This window comes from Corvus kubaryi, unplaced genomic scaffold (assembly GCF_017639235.1).
Source record: "Corvus kubaryi isolate FWS band 111438036 unplaced genomic scaffold, C.kubaryi_AGA036_p1.0 37300, whole genome shotgun sequence".
Classification (NCBI taxonomy): Eukaryota; Metazoa; Chordata; class Aves; order Passeriformes; family Corvidae; genus Corvus; species Corvus kubaryi.
In genome coordinates, this window is record NW_024581093.1 from 6401193 (window position 1) to 6413701 (window position 12509).

A 12509-nucleotide genomic window follows, 5' to 3' on the forward strand; every position below is an offset into this window, starting at 1 on the left:
AAACATGTAGAAATGTCTGCTGTGGGCTCTGGCAGGGAGCAGATGCCAGCTGCCTTTTCTCTCCTAGATGAATTTATTTTACTGGAAGAACAACTGCTGTTGCTGTGAAGTTGCCAGATGGACTTGTACATAGACTTGGGGCAAGTGGCAATTTCAAGGCGAGAATTTGGGAAGGCAGGAAGCCCATGCTGGCAGCAGCCCATGCCCTGCCAAGGGACCAGGCAGGACTTTGTGCTGGGAAGTTCCTTGGATTGCTTCTGTCTCCAAGAGCAGCTGTTTACCTGGATTATGAGCATAGTGAGAGAGGATTTCTTGATGGGTGTACTTCCCCAGGAGGGGTTGTGCTTGATACCTGACCTTTGTTTTCGCTTCATGCCAGGTGTTCCTAGGCCTTGAAGTTTTGCTGTGGGCTCAAATGAACACTTAAGTCAAGGAGGACAGAGGTAGGATTAGTTCCCAGGGAGACAGCATGTGTGCAAGAGTTGTGCTCTCACAGCTTTTGTGGGAGACAAACAAGCTTAGTGGGCCAAGAATAGCAGGACTGATGATGCACATTTCCAGAGGGTTATGTGCCTTCAGAGCTCTCTGCAAATGTCAGCCAGTTTGTCTGCTGCCCTGCAAATGCTACTTGCTGGGAAGGAGAAATCCTGCTTTCCCAAGTGAATGTTCCTCCCCAGCTGCTTTTCAGCTCGGTTTGCCAATGAGACTGAAAAAATAGGCTGACCTTATGTGCAAGGTTTGAGGATTGCACAGAGATGCAACCCAGTGAGCTTGAAAGTGTGGAGGGGCAGGTCTGACCTCCCCAGGGTCCCCTCTCGAGCTGAGGGCATGCAGGGACCAGTGTGTCCAGTGAGGCAGAAAAGTTTGCTGAGCAGTGGAGAGGAGCAAAGCCCAGGGACTGAAGGTGCCATTACAGCCTCAAATGTCCTGTCTGAGGGGAAATTTGCTGTCTGATCTGCTGTCTCTGTGTGGGGAGGGAGGGCTCTCAGAGCAGCAGAGGAGGGAGCTGTGTTCCGTTAGCAGCTGGAGCCTTCCCCAGTCAGCCTGCAGAGCTGTTGCTCCTTTTGCTCCTGGAGGAGTGTTATTTAACAAACTGGCTTCCCCACCAGCCTCACTGCTGGGCCAATTCCCGGGGCTGCTCCGTAAAGGGATTCATAGCTCCCTTTGCAGCCCAGCTATTCCTTGTGAAGGTTTGATGTATTTGGCTTGGTTAATCCCAGACATCTCTATGCGGAGATACCATTTGTAAAAGGAGTTCTCAGTGCTAGAGACACCAGCCAGGAAAAAAATAATAGTTTCCAAACAAGTTTGGAAACCTCTGTGTTGTAGTCATAGGAAAATTAAACTGAAGCCATCTTTTTGTGTTCAGCCCAGCAAGTTATTGTGAACTTGTCTGGAAGAAATTAGCATCCAGTTCCTGATTTAAAAGGTGGGAGCAGCAGCTGGGGAGGGTTAAAACAAAGACTCTGCCTTGAGGCTGTGCTAAAGAGAGGCTGTAGATATTAGTGTCTCAGCAGTTCAGCTGATGGATGCCTCTAGAGGTTCCTGGTGCCTGGGTACAATTTTTACTTGCCCTCTCCTGTGTTTTTTTTTTGTGATGGAGGATGCTGAGGGCTGAAGGCACCAGCTGGATGGTCAGTGCCTTTCCATTTCTCTTCAAGGTCTTTAGGTGGGTGGCTAGGGCAGGAGGCAGGTGCTGTAATCTGACTGCAGACATGCTGGGCATCTAAGCCCACAGCAAACGTGGGGTGTGACACCTTGTGCCTTCTGAGGGACAAGACCCCGCTTGTAGGTAGTTGCTGGGGAAGAGCTGATGCATAATCAACTTACACCTTAATTTTCCTGTGCAGTATCATCTGCATCACAGTTCTGCCACAAGGCTGAGATGCTGTTTTCTCTGCCTTTCAGGACTGCTGCAGGCACTTGTTTTAAAGGTATGTTGATCCAGCCAGCTGTGCTCAAGGATATGGACAAGATAAGGTTTGTCAGTAATACATTTTGTTCCCATCAAGTTAGTCTGGTGAAAGATACCATTTTCTACAAAAAAAGTTGATGTTATATGTTGTTGAAACCACTGGGTGTTCAGAAAATAGAGAGGCTAATTACAGAGAGAGGCTAGATCAGCCTCCCTGTAGCATTCCCAGCACTGGGATGAATTAGAGTTTTTTGCTTCCCTTTGTGACTTCACCTTTTCCTGCATAAATACAGAAAGTTGAGCCCCTGTGAAACGAGTCCCTTTGCTTGATACCTGGCAGAGCTGTAATTAGGTGAGTGCAAATTTTTGACCTTCAGTGTCATCCTGGGTCCACCTTAATGTCTGCCTCTGGGACAGGGAGGGGAAGTGTGGGGTTTTTTTCTCTCTGGGAAAGGGGAAAATGTTTGGGGATGGGTAAGAAATTGGGGAAAGTTTCTTCTCTGTAGCCTGCTTGCCCTGGGAGTCCCTGTGCTGCTTTGAGAGGGAAAGCTGCAGAGCTGTCTCTGTGGTGGCGTCCAAGGAGGGATGCTCAGGGACAAGCATGAAGCAAACACCTTGAAAGGAAAAGTGATGTCTCTGTGTCTCTTCTCTTATGCTCTTGGTTATAGGACATCCCCGGGGCCTGCTGAGGCTTCCTGGAATGCTTCAATACCTGAACTACAGGCTGGGAGAGAGAAATGAGAGATTCCTACAGGCCCTGCTGGGGGTCCCACCTCATCTTTTGCTGGACTTTGCTCCTGGGTTTGCTGGTGCCTGCAGGTGGAGGCATGCTGGAAAGGCTTCAGGCATGGTGGCTGTTTCAGCCAGCATACCACTCTTTGCTGTTTGCAGGGACAGGAGGGCTCCTGAACATGGCATAGGTCTCATGTGTTGCCTTTCCTGACAAAAGGAGCTCTTATTTACCAAGATTTCATCTATTCCTACTGTTTATTGCCCACGTGAAATCCTCCTTGTCTCCTGCTGGCCTTGTCCTTGCAAGAGCTGCTGGTTGTGCTCCTGCCGCAGTGGGGAGAGAGATGGAGACAGGATGGGATCAGTGGTTGGCAGCTGACAGTTTCTTTTTATGTTTCCATCTGTTCCCTCTCTTCCTTTTTAATGAGATCAGGTGCCAGAGTGCACTAGGAAGACTTTTCAATGTGAGAGGAAGTCACAAATGGGGTACTCAGGTCCTTGCTTTCATCCTTGGCAGAGAGACGCTGCTCAAATCAAACCTCTTGAGCTGTTCCTATAATGGGAAACCAAAACTCTGCAGTAAGGCTCACAGCTCCAATCAGGTGGATCTGTCCTGCAGCTCGGCCTTGGAACTCAGAGATGCTTGTGCTGATGGTCACCAAGATGCAAACCCGGCTGTTCCTACCCCCACTCAGGTGCCTATCTTTTAACCTTTTATAATTTCTTTATTGATTTGGTTTGGTTTTTTTTTTTTTTTTAATGTGGCTACTGTCTGTCTTCTAAACCCCCCCTTGTTTTAAATGGTACAGTGGCTGGACAGGTTTACTCTCTCAGGCCCTTGGTGTTTGCTACACAGACCCATTTGACCAGCTTTTCTGATCAACCACTCCAATGTCATGAGTGACTCCGCTTCTGCTTTATGTTTTGAAGGGTTTTCCCCTCTGTTTTTGAGGCTGTATGTTTATTACAAAGCTGGTCTTTCATGAGTGGGAATGTTTCCCTTAAGGAGAATCTCAGGAGATGTCTGGGGCTGGTTTTGTTGCTGCCTCTTTGATTCGCAGTAGTTCTTGGGATGTGTGAAGGATGGGAAGAGGTTCAAAGGAAGAACCTGAGGAGCTTGTTTAATACTTCAGCTTGGACAACTTCTTTGTGGAAAACGAAAATCTGTCCCTCTGCACCCACTGCTAATATGTGATGTGATGGGAGTCAGCATGGAGACCTTGATCACACAAAAGCTGTAGAGTCTGACAGTACCTCCAGGGCAGAGAGCAGAGGCTCTTCTAGGGGATGTACCAGATGCCTTGTTTAAAAATCAGAAAGCCCTGGCTCAGGTTCCAGCCCAGAACAGCCTCTGCATGGCTGTTTTTTAGCAAAACTCCCAATCTTTTAAGCAAAAGACTTTTGGATACAAATGCAGTCAAATATTTGGCTAAGCCAAAGGCAATCCAGTAGTCCCTCCTTAAGCAACCCAGCCAAATGCTTTGGGATTTTGCTTGAGTTCAAACTCTGCAATTTTGGCTGTTGTGTGGTTGTATTGGACCTGTGAAGGCAACTGCCCAGTGCAAGAAAAGCCACATTTGGCTTTGATTTTTTTTCTTGGTGCCTGCTTCAGTTAGTAAGTTCCTTGCCCAGCAGAGCTGGTGCCTGCGGACTGCCCCAGCACCTCTCAGCACAGCCCTGCGTGCTGCAGGGAGCTGCACCAGCTGGCTGGCAACAGCAAGGACAGCAGCTTGTTCCTTTGGTGCTTCTCAAGTGATAAATAAAACAAGCTACCCCTTTCACAGCACTGCTTTCAAACAGCCTGGTGCTTTGTAGCTGCTCTAATCATGCCAGGTGCTCCTGTGGGCTCAGGTTGAAACGCATGTCACGGGCTGGGTTTGTCCCATCCCTGTGTTCCACTTACAACTGTTGTGTTTTCTAGTCTTTCTCTCCCTTTCTTCTCATCACAGAGCCAGCTGTTGGCGTTTGGAAGTGCCCTGCAGAGGCACTAGATCTGCTAGGCTGGGGATGACCGATTTGCTGTGAAGCCAGGAGCCAAGGAGAGCCCTCCTACTGCAAATGGAGCTGCCAGGTGATGCCAGAAGCTGCAAGTGCCAGCCGAGCTGTTGTGGATCTGGTTAAGCACATTTTTCCTCAGCCTGGAGAGGTTGGAGGGAAGGCCTGCCTGTGGCATTTGGGGTGGTCCTTGGGGCTGACCATTGGAGGATCGTGCTGGGCGCTCAGGTGTGGCTGTGGTTTTAGTGGCATGAGGTGTCCATTTGCAGAGAGCTGCCATGTGCTTGGGCTTGCAGGCGGTTCTGTGTCTTGGGTGGAGCAGAGGGAGAGCCTGCTGCTCCCAGCCTGTGGTGCCCCGTTGGTGGGAGGGGTGGAGAATGCCCTGGCAGGACCCGGCTGGCAGAGAAGAGCTGGGGGTGAGGGAGGAGACACTGAGCTCTGCTCTGCCTCTGTGACTGGGAAGGACCACTGAGCCCTGGTCCTACAGAGTGGTGCTGCTGCTGCATTTTCTGTGTTCACAGGGTCTCAGATAGTTTTTAGCTGCCAGGAAACAGGATGCCAAGGCAGTTGGGATTAAGATAGTGGCAGTCCCAGGAACAACTATTGAACTATCTTGTAACTGCACAGACATTGTCACCCTTGACATCTGTCCCTTTTTTTTGTTGAGGCTGAGATCCTGTGCCAGCACTTTGCTGAGTCAGGCTTGAGCCTCCATCCAAAGCCTACCCATCTTTCCAAAGCACTGTCTCCTGTCAGGCACAGCCTTGGTTACTGCCTTTCCTAACCTCTGTGTCAGAGATTCCCCTTGAACTGTGATTAACTTCTGGAGGCTTGTAAATTTTCTTTTGCATTGATACAAAGACAGCTGGCTGGATTAAATGGTTTCATAGAACTAAAGAAAAAGAAAACCTAGGAGGCATTACACTTGTTGGGGTCAAGGATTTTGTTTTCTTTTAAGAGGCAGTGAGGATAAAACAATTTATTCTTTTCAAGTTTGTTAACTGCACAGCTAATGCTGGGTCTCTGAAAGGCAGGAATTTAAATAGTGTCTTGATTTAGAAAAGAGTACAGAAGCAGTTCAGGGTTTGAAAGTGAGATGTAAATTAAGTAAAAAATGAGGAAACCAAATTGATTCCCAGCGTAGGGATAAAAAGGGAGAAAATAAACCCAAGGCTGGATGTTGAGGTCTGTGCTACCAAAAAAAATAAATCTATGTTCTCCCTTGCAATGGGTGATTGCATTGCTCAGAGGAAGGCAACGAAAAAATGGCTAAAAGGACCCAACTTGATTTTCCTTCTTTCTCTGAAGAAAACAAATATGAGCCCTGTTTGGAACAAAGAGGACTGTGGGCTGCTTGTTTGGGACTTCATGATTGGGCCTTCATAAGGTTGCAGCTGGGTAAGTGATCTCAGTGCAGTTTTTTGGTAGGGAATGTAAATATTTTGATAACATCTGAAGTGATTGAGCATTGCAGTCAGTCCTTTCTTGAAGTGAGCACTTCATGGGTTAAAATGGGGGTGGGGAGTACTCCCATCTGCACCTCTTCCATCCTGTGAGCTGTCTCTGCCAGCACTTTCCTCTTCTCTCTGGATCCTCATTACAGCTTTTGCTGCAGCTTTGTGTAGTCTGCAAGACACCAAAAGTGTCCAGTTAATTCAGTGGGTTTGATCTCATGAGTGCAGCAGCAATGACAGGAGAGATGTTTCTGATGTGCCTGTTACAACCCCCCCAGGGTCTCTGGTTTTGGTGCTCAGAAGCCTGAGTGTGCCTGTGCTGTGAGGTCCCATCTCAGAGCCTGCAGTAGGGTTTTGGCTCATAGTGCTCTGTGTCCTCCTAGCACTGCAGCAAAGGAGAGGTTAATAATGCAACGTGCCTGCCTGTTGCCCTTGGCTCATTTATTTCTGCAGGAGGAAAGAGCTACACAAAGAGCCTTTCCCGGGGATGGAGGAAGGATTTCAGCTCCCTGCACAAACTAACAGTTACCTGTGCCTCTAAAGAGAGCAGAGCTTGGAGCCTGCTTTGGTCAGACCCTGCTAGGACGGAGAAGGGTAGCTTGTCTGAAATGCTGAGGTACCTGGCTTGCTTTTGTGCTGGGCTGCGGGCAAGTGTGTCTCCTCTCTGCTTCCTTGGGACATGCTGCAGTTCTTGGGACATGCTGCAGGTGTGTTGGAGGGAGTTTCACTGTGTGTTTGCTGTGTTCATTGTGTGTTGTCCCTGAGCTGCTGCTACTACATTGAAAAAGGCACTGGCAGCCAGGCATTGCCAGTATCCCAGCAGATGTGGGGAAGTGCAGCTGGCTTCTTCTACCCTGGGGCAGGGGAACCACAGCAGCTCCCCTCTGGGCACCAGGTGGGTGTTGAGCATCCCTTTGTCCCACTGCTGGAAAGGCTGCTGTCACCTCCTGAAACCACCACTGACTCCTCCCCTGTTGACATCCCTGTTGTTGCCATGGTGGTGTTGGGGCTGTCTGGGTGTTGGGGAGGATGAAAGTTTGGTAAGAAAGTTTCACAGGTATGTAGGCTTGGCAGAAAGATCTGTGAATGTAGAAACTGGGGATGAGATAGAAATGAAAGCTAGTTTTGATATAGAATAAAAGATGTTTTGCTGAAACAGTGATCGCTGAGTAACTGAGAAGGCAAAGGTTGGAGATGAGTTGGAAGGAGGTTTTTAGGAGCAGGACAAAGGTATGTGATTACAAACAAAGATGTTTTTCATCAAGTAAATAAGTCTCAAGAAGAGCATAAGTAAATAGAAAACATGTCTTTACCAAAAAGAGAGATATGGCAGGCAAACAAGAAATGTTGATGTAGCAAGAAGAAGAAAGGTCTGAGAATTTTCCACTGTAAGCTTAAATTGTAACTTACTTACTCTTGTGATTGGATAATAATGACTATAATATGGTGATGGTAGTAGTTATGATGGGCTATAGGCAAATGTAAAGGTATTGTGTACGGTGCTTATTGGTTGTTATGTGTTAAGATACTCTGCAAAGAGAAGTATATAATGCTTTGTAACTTGAACAGAAAGGGGCTTCAGGTATGCCTACAGCTGGAGCTGGCAGCTGTAGGGCTGGCTCTGGATACCCACTCCCTGAAATGCTGTAACTTCGCTTATGCAATAAACAGCTTTCAAGAGAGCCACCTGAAGTCCAGACATCTTTCGTGAAACTTTCTCCTATATCTGGGAAGCCCTGCTGCTCCTGAAGGAGGGCCACAGCCTGGCTGGCTGAGGGGATCTGGTGTGTGAGAGTGGCCCTGCAGAGTGGGGAAAGTGGGGGATGCTGGTGACCACCCCTATGCTGGAGTGCTGGTGGCTGTGTCCCCTCTCCGGGTGGAGGGTGGCTTTTGGTTCCCAGGTTGTCTGGCCTCAGGAGGGAGAACTTGGGAGCAGAGCTGAGTGGAGACTCCTGTATGTAGTTAGAGAAAATAAAAAGGCCAGGCTACTCCACGTGGGTGCAAATTACTCATAGCAGGTCATCCAGACATGCCCCATACCTGAAGGACAGGAAATAATCAGTGAAGTTAAAGCTTGTTCTGTGACACCTTGGGGTTGCAGCCAGTGCTGTAGTGTTAGAGCAGCAATCCACTAAATACCGAATATTTACTTTTCTGGCAGCCAGTATTGTGTGTGGGTGTGGGAGAAGCAAGTACAAGTCTGGAGCCAGCCAAGGTCAGGCTCAGGGATTGTATTCCTGCTTCTGCTTTTGGCTGGTTCCCCGTCTCCAGTTTGGTGTCTCTGAATTGAGTTAATATTTATTGTCTTCCAGAGATTGAAGCTCCTTTGTGAGAACTGGGTGTGAACACACGTGCACTTTGACTGAGAATCTTTGGAAGACTGAGATTAAACCATCTTGGTTGGGACTGAGGTTCACAGAAGCATTTCAAAGAACTCAGCCAATGTCCAAACTCTCCATGACCTGGCAGGTGAAGCAGCTGGTCAGGATGTGAGCATTGTGCAGCCTGTGCTGTGCACTTAGAGTTGATGCTGCAGAAGTGAAGGGATGGTTTAGAAAGGGAGTGGATGGGTTGTAGGGGTGCTGGGAATGTTCCGTGTTCCATCTTGGGGATGCAGCTGAAAGGTGAACTAATAAATCACTGCATGTCAGCAGAATGGAGGAGACTGTTCATGAGCCAGGCAGTGTTCAGAGGTTATTATTCCTGCCCTGAAGAGATGAGGTGAAGGTGCTTTTATTTATCCAGTATAGGTCATGGCCAAAACCACTCACCTGGGAGCAGGGTACAGGTCCCGTGCAGACCCTTTTTCTCTGCCTTGCCTGGGGCAAGGAGTCTCAGTAGTAGCTGTGAGCCCACAGCATCAAACAAATCTTTCATTCACTTAAAAGATGGTTCTTGTCCTTTTTTTCCCTCCAGAGACTTCTTATGCATTGCACATTAAATAGTCATTAGCTAAAAGACTTTGTCATCCAGGGAGCAGAGCTCCCCAGCCAAGGCTTTTCCTTAGCTCTTGAGCATCCAAGGTGCCAGCCTGCGGATCAGGCTTTTTTCTCACTTGCATTCTCCTTGCAGCAGTCTAGGAGATGTAGAAGTGACATTGTCTGGGCTGACAAGCTGGACCAAGGAATGGCTTAGGCCCCCTCCATCTGCCTGGCAGGGGCAGAAGGTTTGAGCTGGAAAAATACATGGTGAGTTCAGTAGCAGGGACACAGCTGAGTGTGAGAGCAGGGTTGTTGAGTTTGAGAGTGGGCTGAGGCACCAGCATCAGGTTTGGCACTGGGTGCTGAGGGGCTTGCAAGCCCTTGTGTGTGTTTGATGTCATTTCCACCATGCCATTCCATGAAGATCCTTTCCTGCCAGCAGTTTCCTTTGCTGAGCACCTGAGGCTTCTCTGGCAAGTCCTCTGAGCACGAAACCTGGTTCCAGCTGTCCTCTTTGCCTGCAGCAGGCAGGAATCACTCCTGTGCTGAGCAGCTGAGAGATCTAAGGTTGGTTCTAAGGTGCTGGAGCTGTGGGAAGGGGCACAAGGAGGCAGCCCTGTGAGTGCACCTCAGACCAGGTGTGAGAGATTTGGTGGGTCTCACCTTGGAATCTGTCTCCAAGCTCTGCCTTCTGAGCCAGGAAGCATCCCCCACCATTCAGCTTCCTTTCCTTGCAGTTCTGTCTTGGTGACTTGAGTGCACAAGGGTGTCACAGGGGAGGATTCTTTGCCCCAACTCTCCAGTTTACACTGAGCTTTGCTTACACTGAATGTCGTGCAGGAGATGTTCTGGAGTGAGTCTCCACAGGCTGGCTAGCTGGAGAGCAAATTATTTTTCAGGGCTCAGATCCTCCCTGACTGGATTGTAAATCCCTAAATAATGAATGATGGTTTCCAAATGTAGGGTTCCCTGTTCCCTGCCAAGCAGATGTGAGGATTTGGTTTGCCTGTGGCTTAGAGTCTCCTGAGAAGCTTTGTTTATAGCATCTGTTGTGCCAAAAATGCATGAAGCTACCTGACAGCAGAGATACTCTTGTCAGTTGGGTGTCCTTGGCTGGTATGTGTGTAAATGTGTGCCTGATTAATTGGAACAAGCTCATCAGAGGGTATTCACCAGGTGCAACACCAAAGGACACCCCCAAAGGTATTGTCAGAGCTGTGGCAACACAGAGGTTTGCCTGCTGTCCTTTGCATTGATATGATGAGGGTCCTCCTTGGGTGAGCAAAATACAAATTAAATTCTTGCCTTGTAATTCAGTGTGGAAAGTTTTTCTTTACTCCTTCAGCAAAGACATGATGGGCTCATCTGCAGTGTCTAACATAAATTTACCTGAAACTTGTGGAGCATTACCAAATGCCACTCTAAGGCGCACTTTGTAATACTGTTGCAGTCACAGGAACCAGCTGTGCCAGGACAGCTGTGCCACCTAGAAAAGCAATGAAGAAATATGCCCAGGCCTGGGGTACAATTCCTGACATGTCTCAGGAAACCCAGATCTATCAGAACAGGATGCCAAGCTGAAGATCACTGAGGACATCCCAGATTCAGCCTCCTCAATTCTCCCTTTATTCCAACATCTAGGCTAAGCAAGAAGTCCCCACCATCACTGCAAGCTGCACAGCAGTTTTATAACCCATTTACCTCCCCAGACTTACCCCCAGATCAGGAACCTAATTAAATCCTGCTGGGTATCAAAGAGCTGTCTGGGGTGGGGTACGTGGAGATCTCCCCTCATGGAACTGGGGTGGTGGGCTGGAGCTGTGCTGTGTCGTGGCTGGTGTTTCCTCCTATCCCTGCAGGGAGATCAGGCTGATTTCCTAATTCTGCTTCTTTCCCCCAGGCCTGGGAGGCTGATCCCTGGAGGCTTTAGGGAAGTGGAACTCTGGAGTAGGGAAGAGCATCTCTCCAGGGCTAGAGAGTAGGGGAAGCTGCTAGACTGGGATGGGGGGTATGGAGAGTAGAAACGATCTGGAAATTAGCATTGTGGGCATGATGGACAGGCTTCATTTCAAGTGAAATGAAATTGCAGTTAGAAAACTGGAACAAATAATCCAGTTATTCTTAAGACCCAGTAATAAATCACTGAAATCCAGATTAATGTATTGTCCCTCATTAGATTTCTCTTTTGAAAAATAGTTATTTCCAGGTTTAAATCCTAATTCTTGCTACAGCGTGTCCTCATATCCATAAGACAGTGCTGTGCTCTCATGTTTCATGTAAGAACAAAAGGAAACAGCAGCCTTGTGGATTATGTGTACAATGCTGTACCTGCTTTGAGAATAAAGGAATGAAGTTACTGGGTTGCTTGCAGGATGTAGGTAAAACCTGAGGGGAAGGAAATGGTCATCTTTGTGTAGACAATGTCTTGCTGTATAAAGCAAGTCCACACACACAAAAAAAGAAGATATGGAACAGAAGGAAGCAAGAGGGAATATGATGAGAGATTTTACCTAATGTCAAATAATTTTAGTTTAGGGCTGGTCTCCCAAGTCTCTGAAAATAAGAAGTGGGCAAATGCATCTGTTCCTTGATCCAGTTTGCCAGAAAGGGAGGGGACATTATTTCTAGCCCAAAGTAGTGCTTAGTAAGTGTTGTCCATGTTTGAGTCTTGTCAGTGCTTGAAACTCACTTTCTGGGGTTGTCTTCTCTTCTTGCCCTTCCTTGCACACCCACTTTTTGTGACACAGACAGAGAGGTGGTTGTCAGGCTGCTGGTTGGAAGAGGAATGGCCCTGTTTACCTGTGCTTCTTGTAGGGTAAGAATTCTGGAGAACTGCCACTACGATGAAGTCTGAAGCGGGCCTGCTTTCCCATATGTTGAATTTCTGTTTGAGCTAATTGCTCATGTTCCTTTAATGGTTTCCTGCTTTTATTTCTGCTGTTACGACTTCTAATGCCTACAGGAAGCCTTGAATATGAATGTTACTAAATGAAAACTAGGGCCCTCATGGAGAAATGCTCTTGGGCAGCGTGGTAATTTCACACCTGGAAGGAGTTATATTTGTTTGATAATTTTTGTAACTTAACCAAATTAGCCTTGAGAAACTATAATTCTTAATCAGAGTCTTGAACTCTCTGCTCCATTAGTTAGAAAAATCAGCAGAAACATTCTTGCACAAAGGGTGGACGCTTGTTTTGGAAAGCAGGAGAGTGCTCTGATTTTGTCAATGCTTGGGGCAGCAGTGTCCCTGGGTTTGAGGCTGTTCATAACACTCTGAGTCCTTAAGTAGGGCCAGACTCAAAGTCACATCAGGTCAGCCGCTCTTGAAAAATTAAGCAGCCAAGTGATGTTCGCCATCCTTCTGTACCCACCAAAAGAAGATTCTTTTGGTGGAAATTGAATTCCTGAGAAGATTCTGAAGAGTTATAAAGGACAGTTTGAATATTAATAGGGATTTGGCTAATAATTCCAGTAAATAGGGTTCCAATAATC

The 12509-nt window shown here is 47.6% G+C and overlaps 1 long non-coding RNA gene across 1 annotated transcript; it reads left to right on the forward strand.

Annotated features, from left to right (window-relative positions):
* Positions 1–944: 944 nt before the first annotated feature.
* On the forward strand, positions 945–5191 carry LOC121664453. The gene is made up of 3 exons (XR_006016015.1): positions 945–2267; positions 2584–3342; positions 4597–5191. It is a non-coding gene; the product is annotated as an uncharacterized LOC121664453 (long non-coding RNA).
* Positions 5192–12509: the final 7318 nt, after the last annotated feature.